Source organism: Dermacentor albipictus, chromosome 6, assembly GCF_038994185.2.
Source record: "Dermacentor albipictus isolate Rhodes 1998 colony chromosome 6, USDA_Dalb.pri_finalv2, whole genome shotgun sequence".
Lineage (NCBI taxonomy): Eukaryota > Metazoa > Arthropoda > Arachnida > Ixodida > Ixodidae > Dermacentor > Dermacentor albipictus.
The window spans coordinates 74506780-74526054 of NC_091826.1; the positions used below are offsets into that span (position 1 = coordinate 74506780).

General features: G+C 46.8%; 1 protein-coding gene and 1 long non-coding RNA gene across 3 annotated transcripts in view; one reads left to right on the forward strand and one right to left on the reverse strand.

Moving 5' to 3' along the window:
- Positions 1–19275, forward strand: part of LOC139061210 (calcium-activated chloride channel regulator 1-like) — a 272282-nt gene that overhangs the window by 73769 nt on the left and 179238 nt on the right. The gene's annotated exons all lie outside the window — the stretch shown is intronic.
- Positions 588–10732, reverse strand: LOC139046919 (uncharacterized). 2 transcript variants are annotated; one of them, XR_011506986.1, is made up of 5 exons: positions 10621–10732; positions 7385–7531; positions 6352–6420; positions 5208–5288; positions 588–2819 (listed from the first exon to the last, which is right to left on the reverse strand). It is a non-coding gene; the product is annotated as an uncharacterized lncRNA (long non-coding RNA). The 2 variants fall into 2 exon arrangements; XR_011506985.1 differs by having other exon boundaries at positions 6352–7531.

A 19275-nucleotide genomic window follows, 5' to 3' on the forward strand; every position in this document is an offset into this window, starting at 1 on the left:
TTGAAATGCTTCCTTGTGTGCGTTTAGTGATGGGCGGTGAAAGGCAAATTAGCAGTCTTTCAAATGTTTGAAATCAGTGAAATGCGATTTGTTTTGTATTCTTTTGTTTGCATTAAAGTTAACGATTTTGTTGAACAAGTTATTGCCTGTCCAAACTACTAAAAAAATCGCACGAGGTCCTTGAAGTTACTGTGTCAGGGCGTCAAAAGTTCTTGAAAACCATTTCATTTTTTTCTTCAATATTGCTACGAACCCAGTAGAGCAACTGTCATGGAGTAAAAACCTTGGCTGAACAGGGGCTTATACGAAGAGCACAGGAAGACTAGAAATGCAGTAGTAGGCATGGAGGGCCCTGAAAAAAATGTGCCACATCTGCTCGTCTGCCTTATGTTTCTGCATTGACTGTCACATATTTAATAGAAGTGCACTTACTGTTCTACTCCAATAAACGCAACATTACCAACTCCAGTGTGGGGCAGTCCTTCAGCCAGTGCAGAACTCTTTCTGTACATCCCTGTCAGCTCTGTCATTTTTCCAGCATTGTAGTACAAGATTTGTTAAACTGGTTTCGCAGAATATGAGCAGTATACTCTTAAATTAGCTGTTTATTTGTAGGCACAAGTTCCGGTCCTGAGTTTCGTTGCATGACGAATTGCCATACCTCAATAGATACAAGAAAAAACGTTATTAGAGTTTAATAAAATCCAAACAGTAATGATCACAACAATATAATGACATACATTTCTTTTGGTACATATACAGCACATGTCCTGGCACTGTATAAATTCAACTATACATTGCAAGTACTGTGTCCTGACCCCTATTATTCACATGTGTAAAACCATCACAGCAATTCTTCAACAAATATCACAGTGATTAGTGACACACTTTGTAACTGCTTTACATGAGCATAATGTATACAAATGGTCCCTGTGTACCTACACATGACTAGTGCCACCCGAGTACTATTACTCACAGGTATAAAACCAACAAAGCAGTCCTTTAAAAGTATCACAGCACTTAGTGACGTACATGCTGTAACTCCCTTGTAAAAGCTTAATACAAACACGTGAGCACACAGAAAGCTAGCAGTGGGCCTACATGGAAATACCACCTCCTCAATACTAATTTGCAAGTGTAAAACCAACCAAGCAGTTCTTTAAAGAATATCACAATGCTTAGTGATATACATTTTGTAACTAGCTTATATAAGCTTTATACAAACATGAGAACATACACAAAGCTATCGGTGCACCTACACAGAAGTGCGGCCATCTGAACACTATTATTTGCAAGTGTAAGCTCAACAGCACAGTTCGTTACAGTGACGCCCATTTTGTAACTGCCTTATAAAAGCTTAGTGCAAGCACAAGAATGCGGAAAAAAATAAATTAAAAACTTGCTCTATGAACACACAAACAGATCAACACAAATGGTAAACACCGCTTTGAAGACACATGACCTTGACAAATCGCAGTGCTGTACCGGTTGAAACTGCCATCCACAAAAGTATTGAGCAATGCTTAAACCACACGCAATAAAGTGCTGAAAGACTGCGTCTCTAACGTATCTATTTTAATTCACATTTCTTGAATATAGGGCTCCCTTGCAGATAAGGCATCTGATCCAATTGACCCGATTTTACACCTGCTAAATGCATACAATGCACTCAGGTATAACTGGTAGTAATAATTATAAAAGGCATTTAAAAACTTGATAGTATGATGAAGATGCATGACTAGAAAAGTTCTGTCCCCCTCGTACTTGTTAAAAAGGTGTAAGTACGACAAATGTTTTTTTTTCCACAATTTTTGCATTAATGGACACCCGGGAACCTCGAACCCACAAAAAAAAAAGAAGATACTGCTGTGTTAATAGTGTTATGAATAATTTTTTGTGAAAACTTTTTACAGACAAGTTGCAGTCTCGTTTCTGAAGGTTGAGCTGTATCATGCAAAATAACATGGAAAGTGGTCACATGGGAGCATGACACTATGCCATAATGTTCGTTTCAGTTCACTCTCTTGCCCTACAAGTCACTGCTCACTGTGACCAGTGCTGGAACAGCAGTGTCTGTGTGATTTTCATCACACTTCTGTCCTATGCCATCCTTACCAGAGTTGGCGGCACATAGATACACAAATTTCGATAGTGTTGCTTTCTCAGGTGGTTGTTTTTGATTTGCTCAATATCAGTTGGCACTTCAGCTGCATCAAACTTCTATTTTACCTCTTCAACAACAACATAAACAACAATCTTATGACACCTGTGTTGTCCTTCTAGTTGCCTACAAAGACCAGTTAATCTAGCAACAACACTGACAGTCTCTACTATCTTCTAATGGGGAAGAGGTGTGTCCCACCATGTGTTCCACATTGTTGTCGCTATGTGGGCTGGCTGGGGAGGCAACAACTGTAATATGTTTGCATATCTTAAAGTGATGCTTGTACTGTGTTATAACACTTAACTTAGTCTTGCACTTGCTGCACAAGAACACTGGCTCACAGTCGTGGTGAAAAGCTTTTGTATGTTGAGCAAATGAGTTGTATGCACTACAATTAAGTCACAGTGATAACACACATGTTGCTCTACCAGGCGTGGTGCGGTTCCTTCTGACACTGCTGCTGATGCTGACACACTGCTGCTTGCCTCGTACACTGTTGCAGCTGCAGTAGACATGGCCGTCTCTGTATCTATTGCTGCCGTGCCACCTGTCATGGTAACTTCAGGTGGTATCGGGCTCACTTCTGCAACAGAGATGTCGTTTGCCCCTTGAGGGCTCTCGTCATCAGGGCCAATAATTTCGTAGGCATTCTCTCCTGCATCAAAGAATCAATAAGAACAGCCTGAATTAATAAACATAGCTCTAAACAGTATGGACATCAAAACTTAACCACAAGCTTTGCACATCAGTGACCAGGCTTAATGAATATTACTTGCAGGAGGAGTTACACAATTGTGTGTGTACATTACAGTTAAGCCTCATTAGAAGAGATACTTAAGAGGCACGGGAAACATGTCTCTTGAAACCAAAAATTTTAAAACACTGAGGAGCCAGACTAGATCACTTTATTATGCATCATCACTAAAGTATGTTTAGATATATCTGAAGTAATAATTGCTCAGGGTGGCTTAAAGGGCCCCTAAACCACTTCTCGACATTTTTTGAACATTTCAAGTAAACGTGCGCATCAAAATCAGAATGCCGTCACAATTGACGATGCCAAACGCCACAGTGTGTAGCACCTGTGGGAGCACAATATGAAGAAAACGACCCCGTGCGCCTCTCTGGACCTATCCTGCACCCCCCAGTTTGTCCCGACATCACCAGGCTGTCTCTGATGATGTCACCAGTTTCCGGTGCTGTCGAGTGGTCGAACGAAAGTGCGACTGCCGGCAAGACCTGCAAGCAAATACACACTCCTTCTTCCTCGTCGCGCTGCTCGCGATTCCATTGTGGGCAGCCAATGGGGGCAAAGAACAGAAACGCCAACAGAAGGGTCTCCCTATGAGGCTCTTCAACTAGAGTCACCATACAGTTCCATTGCATTTGCGAGGTCATTAGCGCCACCCCTCGCAGGACGACGGGCCTGCGTGGCAGCAACAGAGCTCGTTGGTGATGGCCTGTCCCGTAACATTTGGAGGTGTACTAGGCGAGGAAAAGACGATACTGTCCAGATGGCGTGTACCAGATCAAAGAGTAAAATGAGCGGGGACTACTTTTCGATAATCAAACACGTAGCTCCACCATTACTGCACCGTTTAGGAAAAATTCTCGTGGCTACGTGTTCGTTGCCTTAACATGTACAACTGCAACACCGCAACTAAATTTCAACCTGGGTGGTTTAGGGGCCCTTTAAAGAAAACATTCACAGCTTTTTAGTGACTGTAGATTGTGTTAGCTTCCTTCCTAACTTCTGGAAGTTAAACACTTCACTTTGCAAGCCTTGTTGCTCGCAGTGCCTTTGAGGTGCTCTTAGACGCTCGTCAGCTTCAACTGTCGACACTTTCTGCCCTGCACTGTCCTCGTTGCCCTCCTTTTCTAGTTCATGCTTAAGAGACATGCGCAATTGACTTGTGTGAGGATTGCGTGATCTTTACGCCCTTCAGGGCACACAAGGTGCATGAAGTGAATGTGCCTGGGTTGTGTCCCTTCGAAGTAGCGAATACTTAAAAAGTCGTTGGTAACAAAGGTGTCTCTTGTGTACAGTGTTGTTAAAGTGGCAAGCATTGGAAAACCAACCAAACCATTTTCAGATGTCTCTTACAACCAAGTGTATCTTGTAATGAGATTCCACTGTGCTGAATATTTTTCATCTATGGATCATCTGCATGTACAGTACATTAGTCACAAAGATGTGTGGAATGGCGAATCAGGAAAAAGCTCGTACTCTTACTTTTTGTCCCTAACATAAGCAGCTGATAACAATATGATAAAAAGCAGGTAATGAGGCTAGCATGGAACATAATCCTTCAGCTCTAAACAGTTTTTTGGGCCCACATCATTCCCTCATGACATAAGGAAACAACTTGATTGCAGTAATGGCTGCATGTGATCTGAGTTGATTGAAACAAACAATAAGTAAGGTTTCCCTGTATGTAATTTTATAAGTGCTTTTTAAATGTCCTGCTGGCGATCCTGGCTGCACGATGTTTCTCATGCTTTTTGGCACGATTCCTTTCTTTTCCACTCCACTCTTTTTTCTGGTTTTCTACCCTTTCCCTTCCCCCTTGCGTAAAATAGCACACCTGAAGTATTAAATCTGTGGAATTATTGCGTGTATCAAACCTGTTAACATGCGGGCTTCTCTGTGGTCTGTTTTGTATTTTTGCGCTGTACAAGTCAATTCAAAATGAAAGATGGAATGTCTCTGCATTTAGTTTAAGTGTGTGTGTGTGTGTGTGTGTGTGTGTGTGTGTGTGTGTGTGTGTGTGTGTTTGTGTGTGTGTGTGTGTGTGTGTGTGTGTGTGTGTGTGTGTGTGTGTGTGTCTCATGTTTTGAAATATATGTACATTCAGGAGTGCCTGCATGCTCTTCTCACCTGCTCAAGTGACGAAAAGGAGAGCCTTTTTATGTACCATAGTAAAACATTCACAGGTTTTCGCTGTCCCCATTACATCACTTATCATATGGATCTGTCACAGCACAGAGTAGCAGTGGTCCATAATACCAGCCCATCCCAAAATAGCTATAAATTAGCACATACCAACATGCTGTGAAACAGCTGTTGCAAAGCCGCTGGTGCTGGTAATTTCCGCAGCACTGCAGTGGTACAGCCGAGTGCCACCTGTATAGTGACAAATGCATGTGCATGTTAGCAACTCAGTAGTTGCTGATGGTTTTCATAAGCTTTACACTACACAATAAAGTAATCTAGACAACTTTGTTGCAATAAATACACATAATTAGGACACGATTTAAACACTAACACAATTATTTGCCCTCAATCTCTCACTCACTAAGGGATAATACTACTGAAACATCGGTGGAGAGCTCAGATTAACACAGGCCATATGGGACAAGCTTTGTTTGAGGAAAACAGCCATTACAGCGGTTAGTTTTCTTGATCATTTCATGTGCTAGCTTTGATTTAAATGTCATGCAGTACTATGGAATATGAAGTGCCGCATTGCTAGCACCAGAAGGCGTCGTCAGCCTCAAGGTACAACTGATTTTTGCACTGTTTGTGTCAGTGAGCCGACACATACAAAGAAAACCGAATTCACACATACATATACAGTGCCAAGTGCACTCCTCCTTCTGAAAACGCAGCCGCAAGTTCCAATGCTGCTGAAGGGAAAGGTTATATAGAGTGTGAGACTGCATGGAACTACCACTTATGACTGTATGTGTATGATCTGCTGATTGGAGAGGTAGTCACATGCTATTTCTAGTCTCTTTTAGAAGCATTACTAAAGGATGAATTAAAATCTATTCATAAGTCATGAATTTCGCGCATCCACAGTTTGGTTAAATAACTTGTGAGAAAAAGACATGTTTACCTGGAATAGCAACCTTTCTTCCTGCTGCAAAATTTTCCTTCGAATTAATGAAATAACTTTACAGCGTCATAATATATTGTGTTTCTCGCAACTACTTGCCGGCAGTGGCGAGTTACAGTGTTTATATCTGACTCATTGGGCGACAATACTGCCAAACATAAATATTTCACGAACATGAGAACACGTCCCTCGCAGAGAATAGCAACCATATATGGCTCTGTGAGATATGATCGCACCTTTGTGGTCAAAATGTTCATTAGAACGACACCACCATCTCATTAAAAAAAAAGCCTCAGTAAAGGCAGCAGCCAACTGCACAATGTGAAATTGCAACTGATGTCCACTTACTGGTGGCCTGTGTTCGAGTCACTTCTGGCAGTTGACGGGGTGCTGAGAAATGCACATCCTGGGTTGTCCCTACAAAACATACAGGGTTATGTCAAATGTTGAAAATATATATACACCGGCATTTCATAAGTTGCAAAGCTATGAGTAAACTAATAAACAACTGTATTGTAAACAGAGTACACATGATAAGATAGGCTGTCAACTAGTAATGCATTACGCGAAAAACCTAATGCATGGGAAAGACTGTATGTATACACACGAAACTGACACACAATTTAATTCGCTCTAGGTTTTTCCGTGCAGTATATTCAAATTATTATGTCTTGTGGTTAGAGCAAAATTAGTGTAAATTACGCACTAAATCATGTAACCTGGAAAACTTTTCTTCAATATGCACCTGTGCGCCCTTCGAATGAGTAGCGTTGTAAAATTTACGCACATGGCATTTAACATAGTTGCTGAACACGGATTTCCTTTGCACTGTGTCGTGTACAGTGAGCTACATATATCTGCCCCCCCCCCCCTTTTTTTTGTACTAGCCATACTGCGTGCCATTGCACCTATACGCACGTCAATAAACCTCCCGACACAGAAATAAAAAAAGCACCAATCACCCATGCCTGTATGTTGCAGTGGGCCTAACCTAACCAAGCATGGGCTGTTGTTTTTTATAGTAAACACAGGCACCGTGCTCATTGCAAGTATGTATCATGTCACTAAGCAAATATGCAATTTCATTGTACAACTATTTTTTTATCACATGGATCTATCTGTTGAGAGGCAAGACAAAAAGCAGTCATTTCTCAGAACTAATCAGCTTTTTTAAAACACATCTCTAACTTTTCAATGACACTTGCTGCTATGTGTTTGGCTACAGAGAGCATACTTGATTTGGCTTTCCAATCGGAGACATTACATAAGTATACCACGTTAAGATAACTGCCTGGAGCACGTGAGAATTTTCATCTTGGTGTAACATACTGTATCTTGATTTTGTTTACATTTGCTCAAATAGTACACCCAATATACCCACATACTAGTTTTCTTGTACAAATTGCATGCCAATGTATTTAGATTTTTTGGCATACGCTCCTCTGCACTACGTGTAGTCACGGTGCACTGGCTTTTTCACATCCTCGTGTCCTTGCAGCTGGCTTCTTGTGTTCTATAAAGCGGGTGCCTGAAAAATATCGTATGCAAAAGTCAACACAAGGGCATGGTGCAAAACAACATCAAGACAGTCAAGGCCATGGCAATAAAAGAAAGTCTTAGCTCTTAGTCTTCTTAGTGAAATGCATGCAAAACATCCAAATGACTGCAACAGTCAACTGCTAAATTAACTTCAATTTTAGATTTACACAAAAAAGAAATAACGGACAGTTCATCCTCGTTCAGCACGAATGTTAGAATACTCCTGCTAATGAATAGAATATTGCTCATTTTCAGACATCATAGGTCTGTCATGAGTCTGGTGTATCACAAACACCACTTGTGACACATCCTAAGCACGTGCCCAGTGTGCGCCCCGCACAATCCCTGGTTGTGCCACTGCTGAAGCCATAATTTGAGGATTATAGCTACAAACATGATGCTCAGTAGGGATGAAAATATTGTTTTTCAGTTCAATGGATATATGGATGTGCCTATAAAAAAGGGCCACAAGGCTTGTTATGGCAAGCTTACCCACATTTCAATACTAACAAGAAAGTTCACTGCGGCCTGCATCTAAGCTTACTAAAAGGCGTGAACTTATTTTCATGTACGAGGTGCGCAATGGAGTTAATTTTTGACAGAGCCGACTGCTGCTGCAGTTTGAAATCTAGCATTTTAGATTCTTGAAGGCATGTAAAAGTTGCAGTTAAACCGCAGTTATTAGCTTATTACACCAACCTATTGTTCTGTGTACGACAGACTGGTAACACGGAATTAAAGCAACATTTTATTTTGATATTTTATTTCTATACTAAAAATCTTCAAGCGATAAACACATTTTGATCTGCCATGCAATAGCAAAATGCACACATTACGCTTGTAACCCCCAGAGTAAGGCTGATTTAGCTATTCAAATGACATAACTCTGACACGCCAACTCATATTAGCAAATGCACAGGCATGTCCAAAACAATAAGCGTATGCAAAGCGCCCTTGCAATTGTATTTCCACAGAGCAGCCGTTATATTCGATGCCGATGCATAACTAGCTGCTCGACGATTCACCAAGTTCGTAGACATAAGCATCCTTTCAGTTTCGCACCGTGCACGAAAACCGCAACAGGAGACAAAACCAGACCCACCTATAATCACACCATTTCAATACATGAGCAAAAAATTGGAGGACGCTTAAGCTTCGCCTTCAAGAGTGGGACGCGACAGCGTTCCCGTCGACCCGCCAAGGGGTATAAGACAATGCGCTACGGCACAGCGATCACTTACGATGCGCCCCGCATCGGACTTAGCGCCCACCTATCACGCGGTGAGCGTCGAGCAACGCAGCGTTCGCCGCGGCAACGAAACGTGCGCCTGAGCGAAAGAAACGAACCAAAGAACTCGGTGTCTCGGAGGGGAAACGATCTACGCCAGCCAAACGTCGTGATCGGCACGGGCAGAGAGATAGATAGTAATCTAAACCGGGAGCACGGCGAAGCGTCGTCAGGGGAGAGGGAGTCCCGCGACGCGCCTGGCAGCGGTCCCAATGCGCGCGCGGCGCGCCTCCTGTCGGGGCAGCGCCGTACATTGAGAGGAGGGGGTCTTCTGTGTTTGCCGCAAGATGGCTCTGCGTGTGCGGAAAGCGCAGAAGAAATGCAGCGGAAACGCACTTCGCAACTCGTGTAATTGTGACTTCTGTACGTTACATGTTCATAATTACCGATATACACCGCAGTATAACTTTCCACGGCTCGTTTCGAAGGCAACACCGCATTCACTAGAGGCGCGTTTGCACCGCTTGGAAGCATCGAACTCGTGGCTGAGTGGTAGCGTCTCCGTCTCACACTCCGGAGACCCGGGTTCGATTCCCACCGGGCCAATCTTGGAAGTTGCTTTTTATTTATGAAGCGCCTGCCGTGATTTATCGCTCACGGTCAACGCCGCCGACACCGACGCCGACGACACCGGCTTTTCTGCGACACGAGCTCCTTAACGCTATCGCGTTAAAACAGTTGTCTTAGGGATAAACACTGTGAGAGCGATTTAGTGCACGACGGCGACGAGCGACAAAACGGGCCGTCGCTTGAACAGATTGCTCGGTTCTGGAAATCTATAAATCATCGCTGGTCGCCCGAAAGTGCTATGAGCGACTAGCCAATAGCGCGAAGCCGGAACTGGATGTACTACGTACATACATCGCTCAAATACTACCGATTGTCGCGCGGAACGAGCAAATGATTCAATTTTTATACGTGCAAGGATGAGAACCTACGGCAATACCTCCGGAAATATTTTATGCTACTTTTTATCGTAAAATACATCAACGTAAATTACTAAAGCACGCGTCACGCATGATTGCAGCCCTCATGACGGCAACACCGGGGAGGCGTCGCTCAATATCGTCGCTCGCACGGAGTACGACTTGTAGGCGACGAGCGAACGCGACAGCCATCTTCATCGCGTCGCTTGTAGCTGCCGCGCGCAAGATCGCTTATATGGGGTTTATACTTTTTTCAGCATAAAAAATAGATTCCTCATGCGTTTTCAGTAAGTTCAAGATAACGCCCCCAACTGACCTCTTGCAGCATGCAGCTGAATGGCTGCGGCAAAGTTTCTAACTAGCACTGGTGCTGCACGTAACTTCAGTGGTCGCAGATTCCCCCTGCGCGAGACACCGTCAAGCGCGCGGTTTACTTATAAAAAAGCATGCTGCCAGCAAAATGACGCCTTCTGTTATGTGATTCCTTAGTTCAACAGCGTTCCGTACACAGTAGACTGCCAAACTGAATAAATTCAAACACACAAAACGCACGCTAATCACGCTGCGCATAGGCTCGGAATCACGGGCTGGTGAACGAACCATTTTAAGCGTCCTCTCGCCCGGTGTCTTATTGAACATACCATAGTTCTGGCAGCGTTTGCGATTTTTAAAGCTCTTCCGGACAACGGCAAAGTGATAAAATCACATGCAGTTATCGCGACGACTAGCTTTTGCGATTGACATCGAGAGACACACCGCGTATGCCTAGTCCTTTGTCAATCGCGTCGGCTAAGCGCAGCGACGACTTCCTGGCGATAGCATGACATATACGGAGAATGTGCACCTAAGTTAGAATTCACTTACCGTGGGGGATTTGCTGTTATATCCAAGGCATGACGAACGACTGTCGTGTATTCGTGGCGACGCGAGATGGCTGCCACACGACCTCCCTTGGCAGCTCCTGTGCTGCCGCGCTGCGGATCACCTTTCTCCGGCGCTGTGTTGTTCCGCGATCTTGAGCGCGCGCGCGCGCGGTGGAGCAAATCCGAGTGAAAAAGTAGAGCGCTCGCTACGCGTTCCATTTGAACTGCGGCGGCCTGTTCTCTTAGAAGCAAAACGATGTGTTCTTTGCTCAGCGTGCATGAATGAAACATTGCCATGTTCGGGGCCAGCCACCTACAGTTGAAGCAGAAGATTACGCTACGTTTTGTTCTCTATTCTGCTAGTAACAGCGCAAAATGTAGACAAGGGACCAGACAAGAAGACACCACAGGCGCTTCTGGTGTCTTCTTGTCTCGTCCCTTGTCTACATTTTGCGCTGTTACTAGCAGGATGGAAAACCAACAAGCCCAAGCTGCTATTCTAGCGAAATACATTTCCAGCGCTTGTGGTGTCTTCTTGTCTCGTCCCTTGTCTACATTTTGCGCTGTTACTAGCAGGATGGAAAACCAACAAGCCCAAGCTGCCATTCTAGCGAAATATATTGTTCTCTATTGCCGCAAGAGTAGAACGGGCATTCTACTCTCTCTCTGAAGGGGAGAGTGAAAAGCACATTTTACTCTCTCCTTGGTGAGAGAGTGAACAATGCATTTCACTCTCCTCGACATTTTGCGAGAGTAAAACGACGCTTTAAAGAGTGAACTGGCCGTTTCACTCCTGCGATACCCTTCCTAGTTTTTAGAGTGTGTTCGCCGCTATCGTTTTACATTAAGTGTAGTCTGTTTTTGGTGGGCCCAGGTTCGGCTAATAAAAGTTAGTTTCGTCATTCACAGTATTGCTGCTGTGTTCCTTACCGTTAGTATTACGTGGCATCTCGTGGAGGTGGTTTGCTTTCATGTACGGGACACCCCACAAAGCCGTCCCCCAAGCCCGAACTCGAAAGACAACATCATCGACGCCAAGAACCGGAGAGGTAGCCGCTGGTGGCAAGGACTGACCCCGTTCCACGGGCATTTGCCTTAGACAACCAGGAAGATCGTCGCTAAGTGAACTCCAATGGCAGCCCCAGCGTCCCCCATCCTGCTGCAATAGCCCAGGGAGCCACCACCCTTCCATGGATCATACTTGGCTTGAGACTTACGAAAGAACCGCCACATTCAACAGCTGGGACTCCGACAACGAACCGCGCCATGTATACTTCCCCTTAGAAGACACAGGCAGAACGTCGTTTCAGAACCGAGAATGGCCTCCGACAATATGGGACCTGTTGCAGACCTTTAACAACTGTCATGCGCAGGAAAAATGCCGAAGCTCTGCTAGAAGCCTGAGTTCAACTTGCCAACGTGAGCGTTGTGGTCTTCACGGAGGAGATGACTCGCCTGTTCAGACCGCCGACCCGACATGCCAGAAGAGAAAAAAGTTTGCTTCTTGATCAGCGGTGTCAAGCAAAGGCTCCTCGCCTGGTTGGTGCACAACCAGCCCAGATCACTTGTTGAATTTGCTTCCGAGGCTACAAGAATCGATAAAACACTCCAAATTAGGAACAAGCAGTTCAACCCATGCACGCTGCCAGTGAACTACGCCGATGTTCAACCAGTCGGCACCAAGGACTTGCGCGAGAGCATCAGGGTGGTCGTGGAAGAGCAACTATAGAAGTTCTGCCCGAGGTCGCAGCCTCAAATGGCCTCAATCGCCGACATCGTCGAAGAGGAAGTTCAGCGATCACTTGGGCTTACTTAAGTGCAACCGCCATCACCACAGCCCCAGCCAGAAGCGATTACATACGCCACCGTCGCCCGCCGCTAGATTCCGCCTCCGCGCCGGCGACCCTGACGCCGAGATTCTGTCGCCAGATGCTGCCACCTCGCTCACCTGGCGACCAATTAAACGCCCCAAAACCGCCCGCTTTGCTACAATTGCGGGGAAGACGGCCATGTGTACCGCCGATGCCCATACCGCGACTTGCAACTGCGACGGGGGTTCGCCATCAACGCGCCGTATCCACCGCTTGGGGAGCGCCCACACATCACCGACTACATCGCCGGCACACAGTGGAGTTCTCGACGACCATCCCGTTCGCCGTCAGCCGCAACGCCAACCATACACTGGCCCAGACCGGGGCCGGTCTGCGAGCCCATATTCGGAATACTAAAACCAGCAGCCGATGGAGGTGTCATTGCTGTTCGTCGACCTGACGAAGATCCTGCGCCCCCGACGAAGACGCCTAAAAGTCCGTCTCGACAATACGTCAGCGAGAGGCCGCCAGCCGGATGAAGCCTAGAAGCAAATATTAGGGCGAAAACAGAATGGCTGATGAGCCGACATTCCAGCCACAAGTTAACACCACGCCGTCGTGATCCGACGCCAAGACTCAGCTGTAACCTATGACAAAAAACCACCGACCTCGAAGTACTTCTCAATGGCCACGCGATCACTGCCTTAGGGGATACAAGAGCCCACTACTCCGTGATGAGTAGACCCCTTGCCGCCCAGTTAAAGGAAGTTAAGACTCCATGCGACGGCCCTGAAATCCGGACATCTGGAGAACACATCATAACACTGGCCGGCATCTGCACGGTCAAAATTACCGTTCATGACCCCACCTACCCTGCCACTTTCGTCATCCTCCAACAGTGTTCACGAGACGAAATTCTCGGCATGGACTTCCTGAACAAACACGGCGCAGTCATGGACCTGAATTCGAAGTCGATAACGCTATCCGAAGATGAAGCGATACAGCCCGGGAGCTCTCGTAGTCACCATGCCTTGCGTGTGCTCGAAACTCCGGTCATCATCCCGCCCCGCTCCAGCATTGTCATTTCCTTCAGCACCGAAACAATTGCAGCCGTAGAAGGCGTCATCGAGGGCGACCAAGATCTGCTGCTCGATCATGAAATTTGCGTCGTAAGAGGGATCACTCAACTGCACGGAGGAAAAACGAAGGTGTACGTGGCTAACAAACTTCAGCAAGGAGTTCAAGCGCATCAACAGAGGCACGACGATCGCATACATTGAGGAAATTCTGGAAACCAGCAATGCGTGTGTCCTCTTGGATTCTGTGGCATCTACCTCGACGACCATAGTTCCCGAACAAAACTTCAACATAAATCTACATTTCCCCATAAGAAAGCAGGAAAAGCTCAGATGTCTTCTCCGACGCCACAATGACTCCTTTTCGACGTCATAGAAGATTCGCAAAACGCCATTTGCAAAATATCTCATATTAACCGAAGAGTGTGCTTGAACACTCCGCCAGAGCCCATGCCGAGTTGCATCACGAGAACGTGCTGCTATAAAGCAACAAGTCGACGAAATTCTGCGCGACGACATCATCCAGTCATCGAAAAGCCTGTGGGCATCTCCTGTAGTCTTCGTAAAGGAAAAGGACGGAACCCTACATTTCTGCATCGATTGTCGTCGATTCAACAATATTACGAAGAAAAACGTTTACCTCCTTTCAGGGATAGACGACGCATTTGATCAGCTCTGCAACATCAAATACTTCTCATCAATGGCTCTCAAGACTGGCTACTGGCAAATAGAAGTCGATGAGCGGGATCGCGAATAGACTGCCTTCGTCTATGTCCCTGTTAGTTCAAGGTCATGCCATTCGCACTGAGCTCGGCGCCTGCAGCGTTTCATCGCGTGATGGACGTGGTGTTTGCAGGGTTGAAGTGGCAAACCAGCCTTGTGTTCTTGGATGATGCCGTTTTTTCTGCAAGTTTTGACGAGCACTTGAAGTGCCTTGAAACAGTACTAAAGAGAATCAAGTCTTCCGGACTCACTTTGAAACCGGAAAAGTGTCGCCTTGTGTACGAAGAGCTGCTATTCCCGAGACGCGTCATCAGCAAGCCTGAGTACACCCAGATTGCAGAAGACAGCTACCATCGCAAAGTTCCAGCAGCCCGCTAGTAAAAAGGCAGTACGTAGTTTCCTTGGCATGTGCGGCTACAACAGACGCTTTTTCAAGGACTTTTCTTGCATCGCTGCATCACTGACACATCTAGCTGCGATGTCTAGTTTAAGTGGGAAACACCACAGGTTGGCGCATTTCAAGAACTCAAACGACGCATGCATTCGCCACCGTTACTTGCGAAATTCGATGAAGATGCTGATACGGAAATCCACACTGACGCCATTAGCCTGGGCCTCGGCGCCGTCCTAGTCGAGAGAAAAGATGGCCTTGAACATGTGGCAGCTTACACTAGACGGTTGCTGCCAAAAGCGGAAGGCAAATATTTTACAACCCAAAAGGAATGCCTGGCCATCATAAGGGCTACAGCAAAATTTCCCCCTTAACTATATGCCAGACCGTTCAAAGCCGTAAGCGGCCGTCAGGTGTTGTGTTGGCTAGCGACCTTAAAGAACCCTTCAGGACGCCTGACACCGTCGAGCTACAGACTGGAACAATATGACATCACTGTAATTTACAAGTCAGGACAAAAACATTCTCATGGCGACTGCCTGCCTCGCACTCCCGTGGACCCTCCGCCCAAGCATGATAAGACCATGACGCCTTTTTAGCAACAATAAGCACAGACGACTTTTCCCAGCAGCAGTTAGAAGTCCCCGAGATAAGAAGCCTTGCTGAGTACATGGAAGGCAAGACCAACTTTGTCCCGAGGATATTTAGGCGCGGATCCTCTTTATTCTTCTTGCGAAATGACGTCCTGGCGATGAACTTTTTCGCAGCCCGTCCAAGCTACTTGATCGCTGTGCTTGCAGCACGCCGGTCAGAAGTCCTGCACACCCTGCACTACGATCAGAAAGCCCCGTACCTGGTGTTTTCCGTACGCTTCCAAAAATACAAGAGAAGTCCTTTTGCTCAATGTGCGCTGCTTCCACACTAATCTGATGGATGCATCAGTATGCTTAGGGCCCATGATGCATTAGCGATCCTTCGATCGCGCTTTCTCAGCAGGAATTCACGTACCTAGATAGCTTTGATACGATAACAGATGCTCGGTATACACGTGTCCCGGTTTCGCGTTCCTGGATTGACCATGTCATCGCTTGTGTCGCTATATACCTGATGGGTGCTTCAGTAAACCTAGTTGTGAGTTAGCGCTCGTCCTGTGTCCTTTCACTCTGTCGTCGTCTTGTTCGTGTTGTTCCCACTATGAATAGAATAACCGCCAATTTGATAAAAGATTTGAGGAGACATAATGCTTGAAAAACTGGTAGCCCTTGACACGAACTGTCTCACGACTTCAGGGCTGCCAGAGAACTGGAACAATACAAACATTATACTAATCCACGAAAAGGAGAAATATAATTGAAATATTATAGGTCTATTAGCTTGCTTCAAGTATTATGTAAAATATTGCCACATCCTATATGGTCACCGCGGGTATGTGCCAGGCGAAGAAAACATCACTGAAGTAGCACGCGGGTAGAAAAACAAAGAGACGACAACGATGTCGCGTTGACTGCTCTGATAAAGGGCTTTTATACGTCCTCTACAGCGGCTTTCCCGTCTTCTACTAGGCAGTGACACTGGTGGAGGTGAGGGGTAGGATTGCCTCATGGTTGGCACTCCTTCGCGGAGCCATACATCGAACGCGGCATCACCTTCGTTCGTCGAAACCCCTGTTCACCGGTACAGTCACCGCCTGCTAGGCCTGACGTCCGAGTTCAATTCTTTGCAGGACCCTGCAGGAACGCGTCTACCTACTTCCGCCATGGCCATTGCAACTCCATTGTAGCTGACCTTACAGAATCCTAAGATCCCAGAAAGTTTCCATGGTGATGCTTTTGAAGATGTCCAAGATTGGCTGGATAAATTCGAGCGTGTCCCCAGTTATAATGACTGAGGCTCCCAGAAAAAGCTGGCTATGTCTATTTTGCTCTTCAAGACAGTGCGCTGACGTGGTTAGCTAACCGGGAGGGGAGTTTCACCACATGGGATGGCTTCTCGCAACAAGGCTGCTAGACATTCACTAGTAGCGACAGAAGAGACAACGTGCTGCGCCTTCTTGAATCGCGTATTCAAGAATCAAACGAGAGCGTTGCCATTTTTGCAGAAGATATGGCCCGCCTTTTCCGCAGAGCGGACCCTTAGATGGCTGAAGAAAAGAAGTTGCGCCATATCTTGCACGGAGTGAAGGAGGAACTGTTTGCCGGACCCGTGAGGAATCCACCGGCGACAATGGCCGAATTCACTAAGGCGGCCAACGCTATCGAACGTGCACTACAGCAGCGGTACAGCCAATATTACCGCAAGAACTTTTCGAGGAATGCTTCAATGCTAGCTGAGAACTGTGGCACGTCTCTCGTGAAGTCATCCGAGAAACTGCACGAGAGGAGATCAGGCAGCTCGGAATTTCTCCTAAGGCACCAGCTGTGGCTTCTGTCGTTGAAATTGTTCAGAAGGAAGTTCGACAGGCCTTTTGGTCACCCAAATGGCAGGCGGTGCCACGACGATTAACCCACGCAGAAGCTGTTTGCCGTCCACCTCCCGCCTTTTCGATGCTGCTGACACCATCAACCACTACGATGCAGCCATCGCCGCCACCCTCGACACCCTATTTTCTACAGCCGCCGCCTGCTACGGCGTATCGCCGATAGCCGATCGCTGCGCCTGGGTCTTACGGCGAATCCCCTGCCATCTACCCGCTTCGAAAAGACCGAGTTGTGGCACACCGCTGACCTCCTATGCTTCCATGGGTGGCGAAGCAGGATATGTTTACCACGCGTGTCACTACCGCGCAGCCGGGTATCCAAGATTTCCGAACAGCAATTACCCTCTTTTTGATGCTGCACATACCTGTGACGGCAATTCTACGAACACCTGACCGGAAAATTCAACGACGCCTCGATCGCGTTCCCCGTTTTCGTCTCGTTACACCCCACCGACCCCTCGCGATTTTCCTCACGCCTCTAGGGGCATGGTCCCCTAGCCCGCGCCGCGGAAACTACGAGGCAGCGATCTGCGGGGATGAGGTTGCAAGCCACCTAGCTTTCCAAGAGCTCCCATCGGCGACAATCGACGACTATAAAACTCCGACGACTCCAACCACACCCCCTTGTAACCGACGCTGTAAGCGCCGATCTTGTCGTCCGCACTGACGGCCACCAAGTGGCCGCCCTCGTCGATACTGGTCCACATTTTTCGAAAATTCTAAACCTGGCCAACAGGTTGAGAAAAGTGAAGACGCCGTGGACCGGGCCCAACATCAGAACTGCCGGCGGCCAATTGATGAATTGATGACGCCGATTCGAAAATGCACAGCCAGAATAGCAATCGCCAGTTCAGCCTTCGTCACCACCCTCGTCCTTCTCTTTGACTGATGCAAGGAAATTATATTGGGAATGGATTTTTTGAGACAGTATAGTGCAGTGATTAACGTCGACAACATCGTCATTACATTTTCTACGAGCTCAGACGACGTCGACCCTACGGAACACCAGCGACCCCGTTTATGTTTCGTCGACGACGACGTCACGCTACCACCGCGAAGCTGTTCCCTCGTGCCTGTGATCTGCGACAACTTTCCCACAGGTTCTGGATTTGGACGCACTGTACGCACTGTACGCACATCGACGCACTGGTACTGAGTCAAAACGTTTCCATCGGCCGGGCCGTGATTAATGTACTCGATGGACATGCTGAACTCCTACTGACGAGTTTTAGCAGAGAACGTCGAGACATCGTTAAAGGCGTGGCTGTTGCTTACTTCGAGGAATTTACCCCAATACAAGACAGCCTCTGAGTGCAGCATGCGGCGTCCACCTTGGCTATGCCTGCCCCTGTGGCTGATGTCGGTCCCATCTTATCACGCGTCGAACGCAACAGCCTTCGTGTGTTCATCGATGAGTTGAAGAGCTGCATTTCATTTACATCAAGAGTTAGCCAGACGCCGCTCACTAAGCACTGTATTGTCACCGAAGTCAACACCAGACCAATTCGGCATAATCCTTATGGTGTAGCACCGAAAGAGCTCGAAGCAATACAAACACAAGTGAAGACAACGCTTCAGGACGGGGTTATTTGGCCATCTAAGACTCCTTGGGCATCACCTATCGTATTGGTGAAAAAGAAGAATGGTAGCCTGCGCTTCTGCGTCGGCTATCGAAGATTCAACCATTTCACAAATAAAGACGTCTATCCGCTACCGCGTATCGATGATTCACTCAACCAGCTACGAAACGCACGTTACTTTTCGTTGATGGACTTGAATAGGGGCTACTGGCAAACAGAAGTTGATGAGCGAGAGCGTGAGAAGACCGCTTTTGTGATGCCCGACGGACTTTCGGATTTCAGGTGCTTCCTTTCGGTTTATGTTCTGCGCCAACAACGTTTCAACGACTAATGGACACGGTACTCTGAGGCCTCAAATGGCAAACCTCCCTAGTGTACCCCGACGACGTGATTGTTTTCACCGCCACGCTCGAGGAACACTTGCAACGACTAACGGCGGTATTTGGAGCAATACTCTGAGCTGGTCTAAATTTGAAACGTGAAAAAGTACAATTTTCGTATTGAAGAACTTCAATTCCTCGATAATATTGTTAGCCGTGAATGTGTCCGACCTGAGCATGATAAAATCTCTGCCGTCCCTAATTTCCGAACGCCATCCG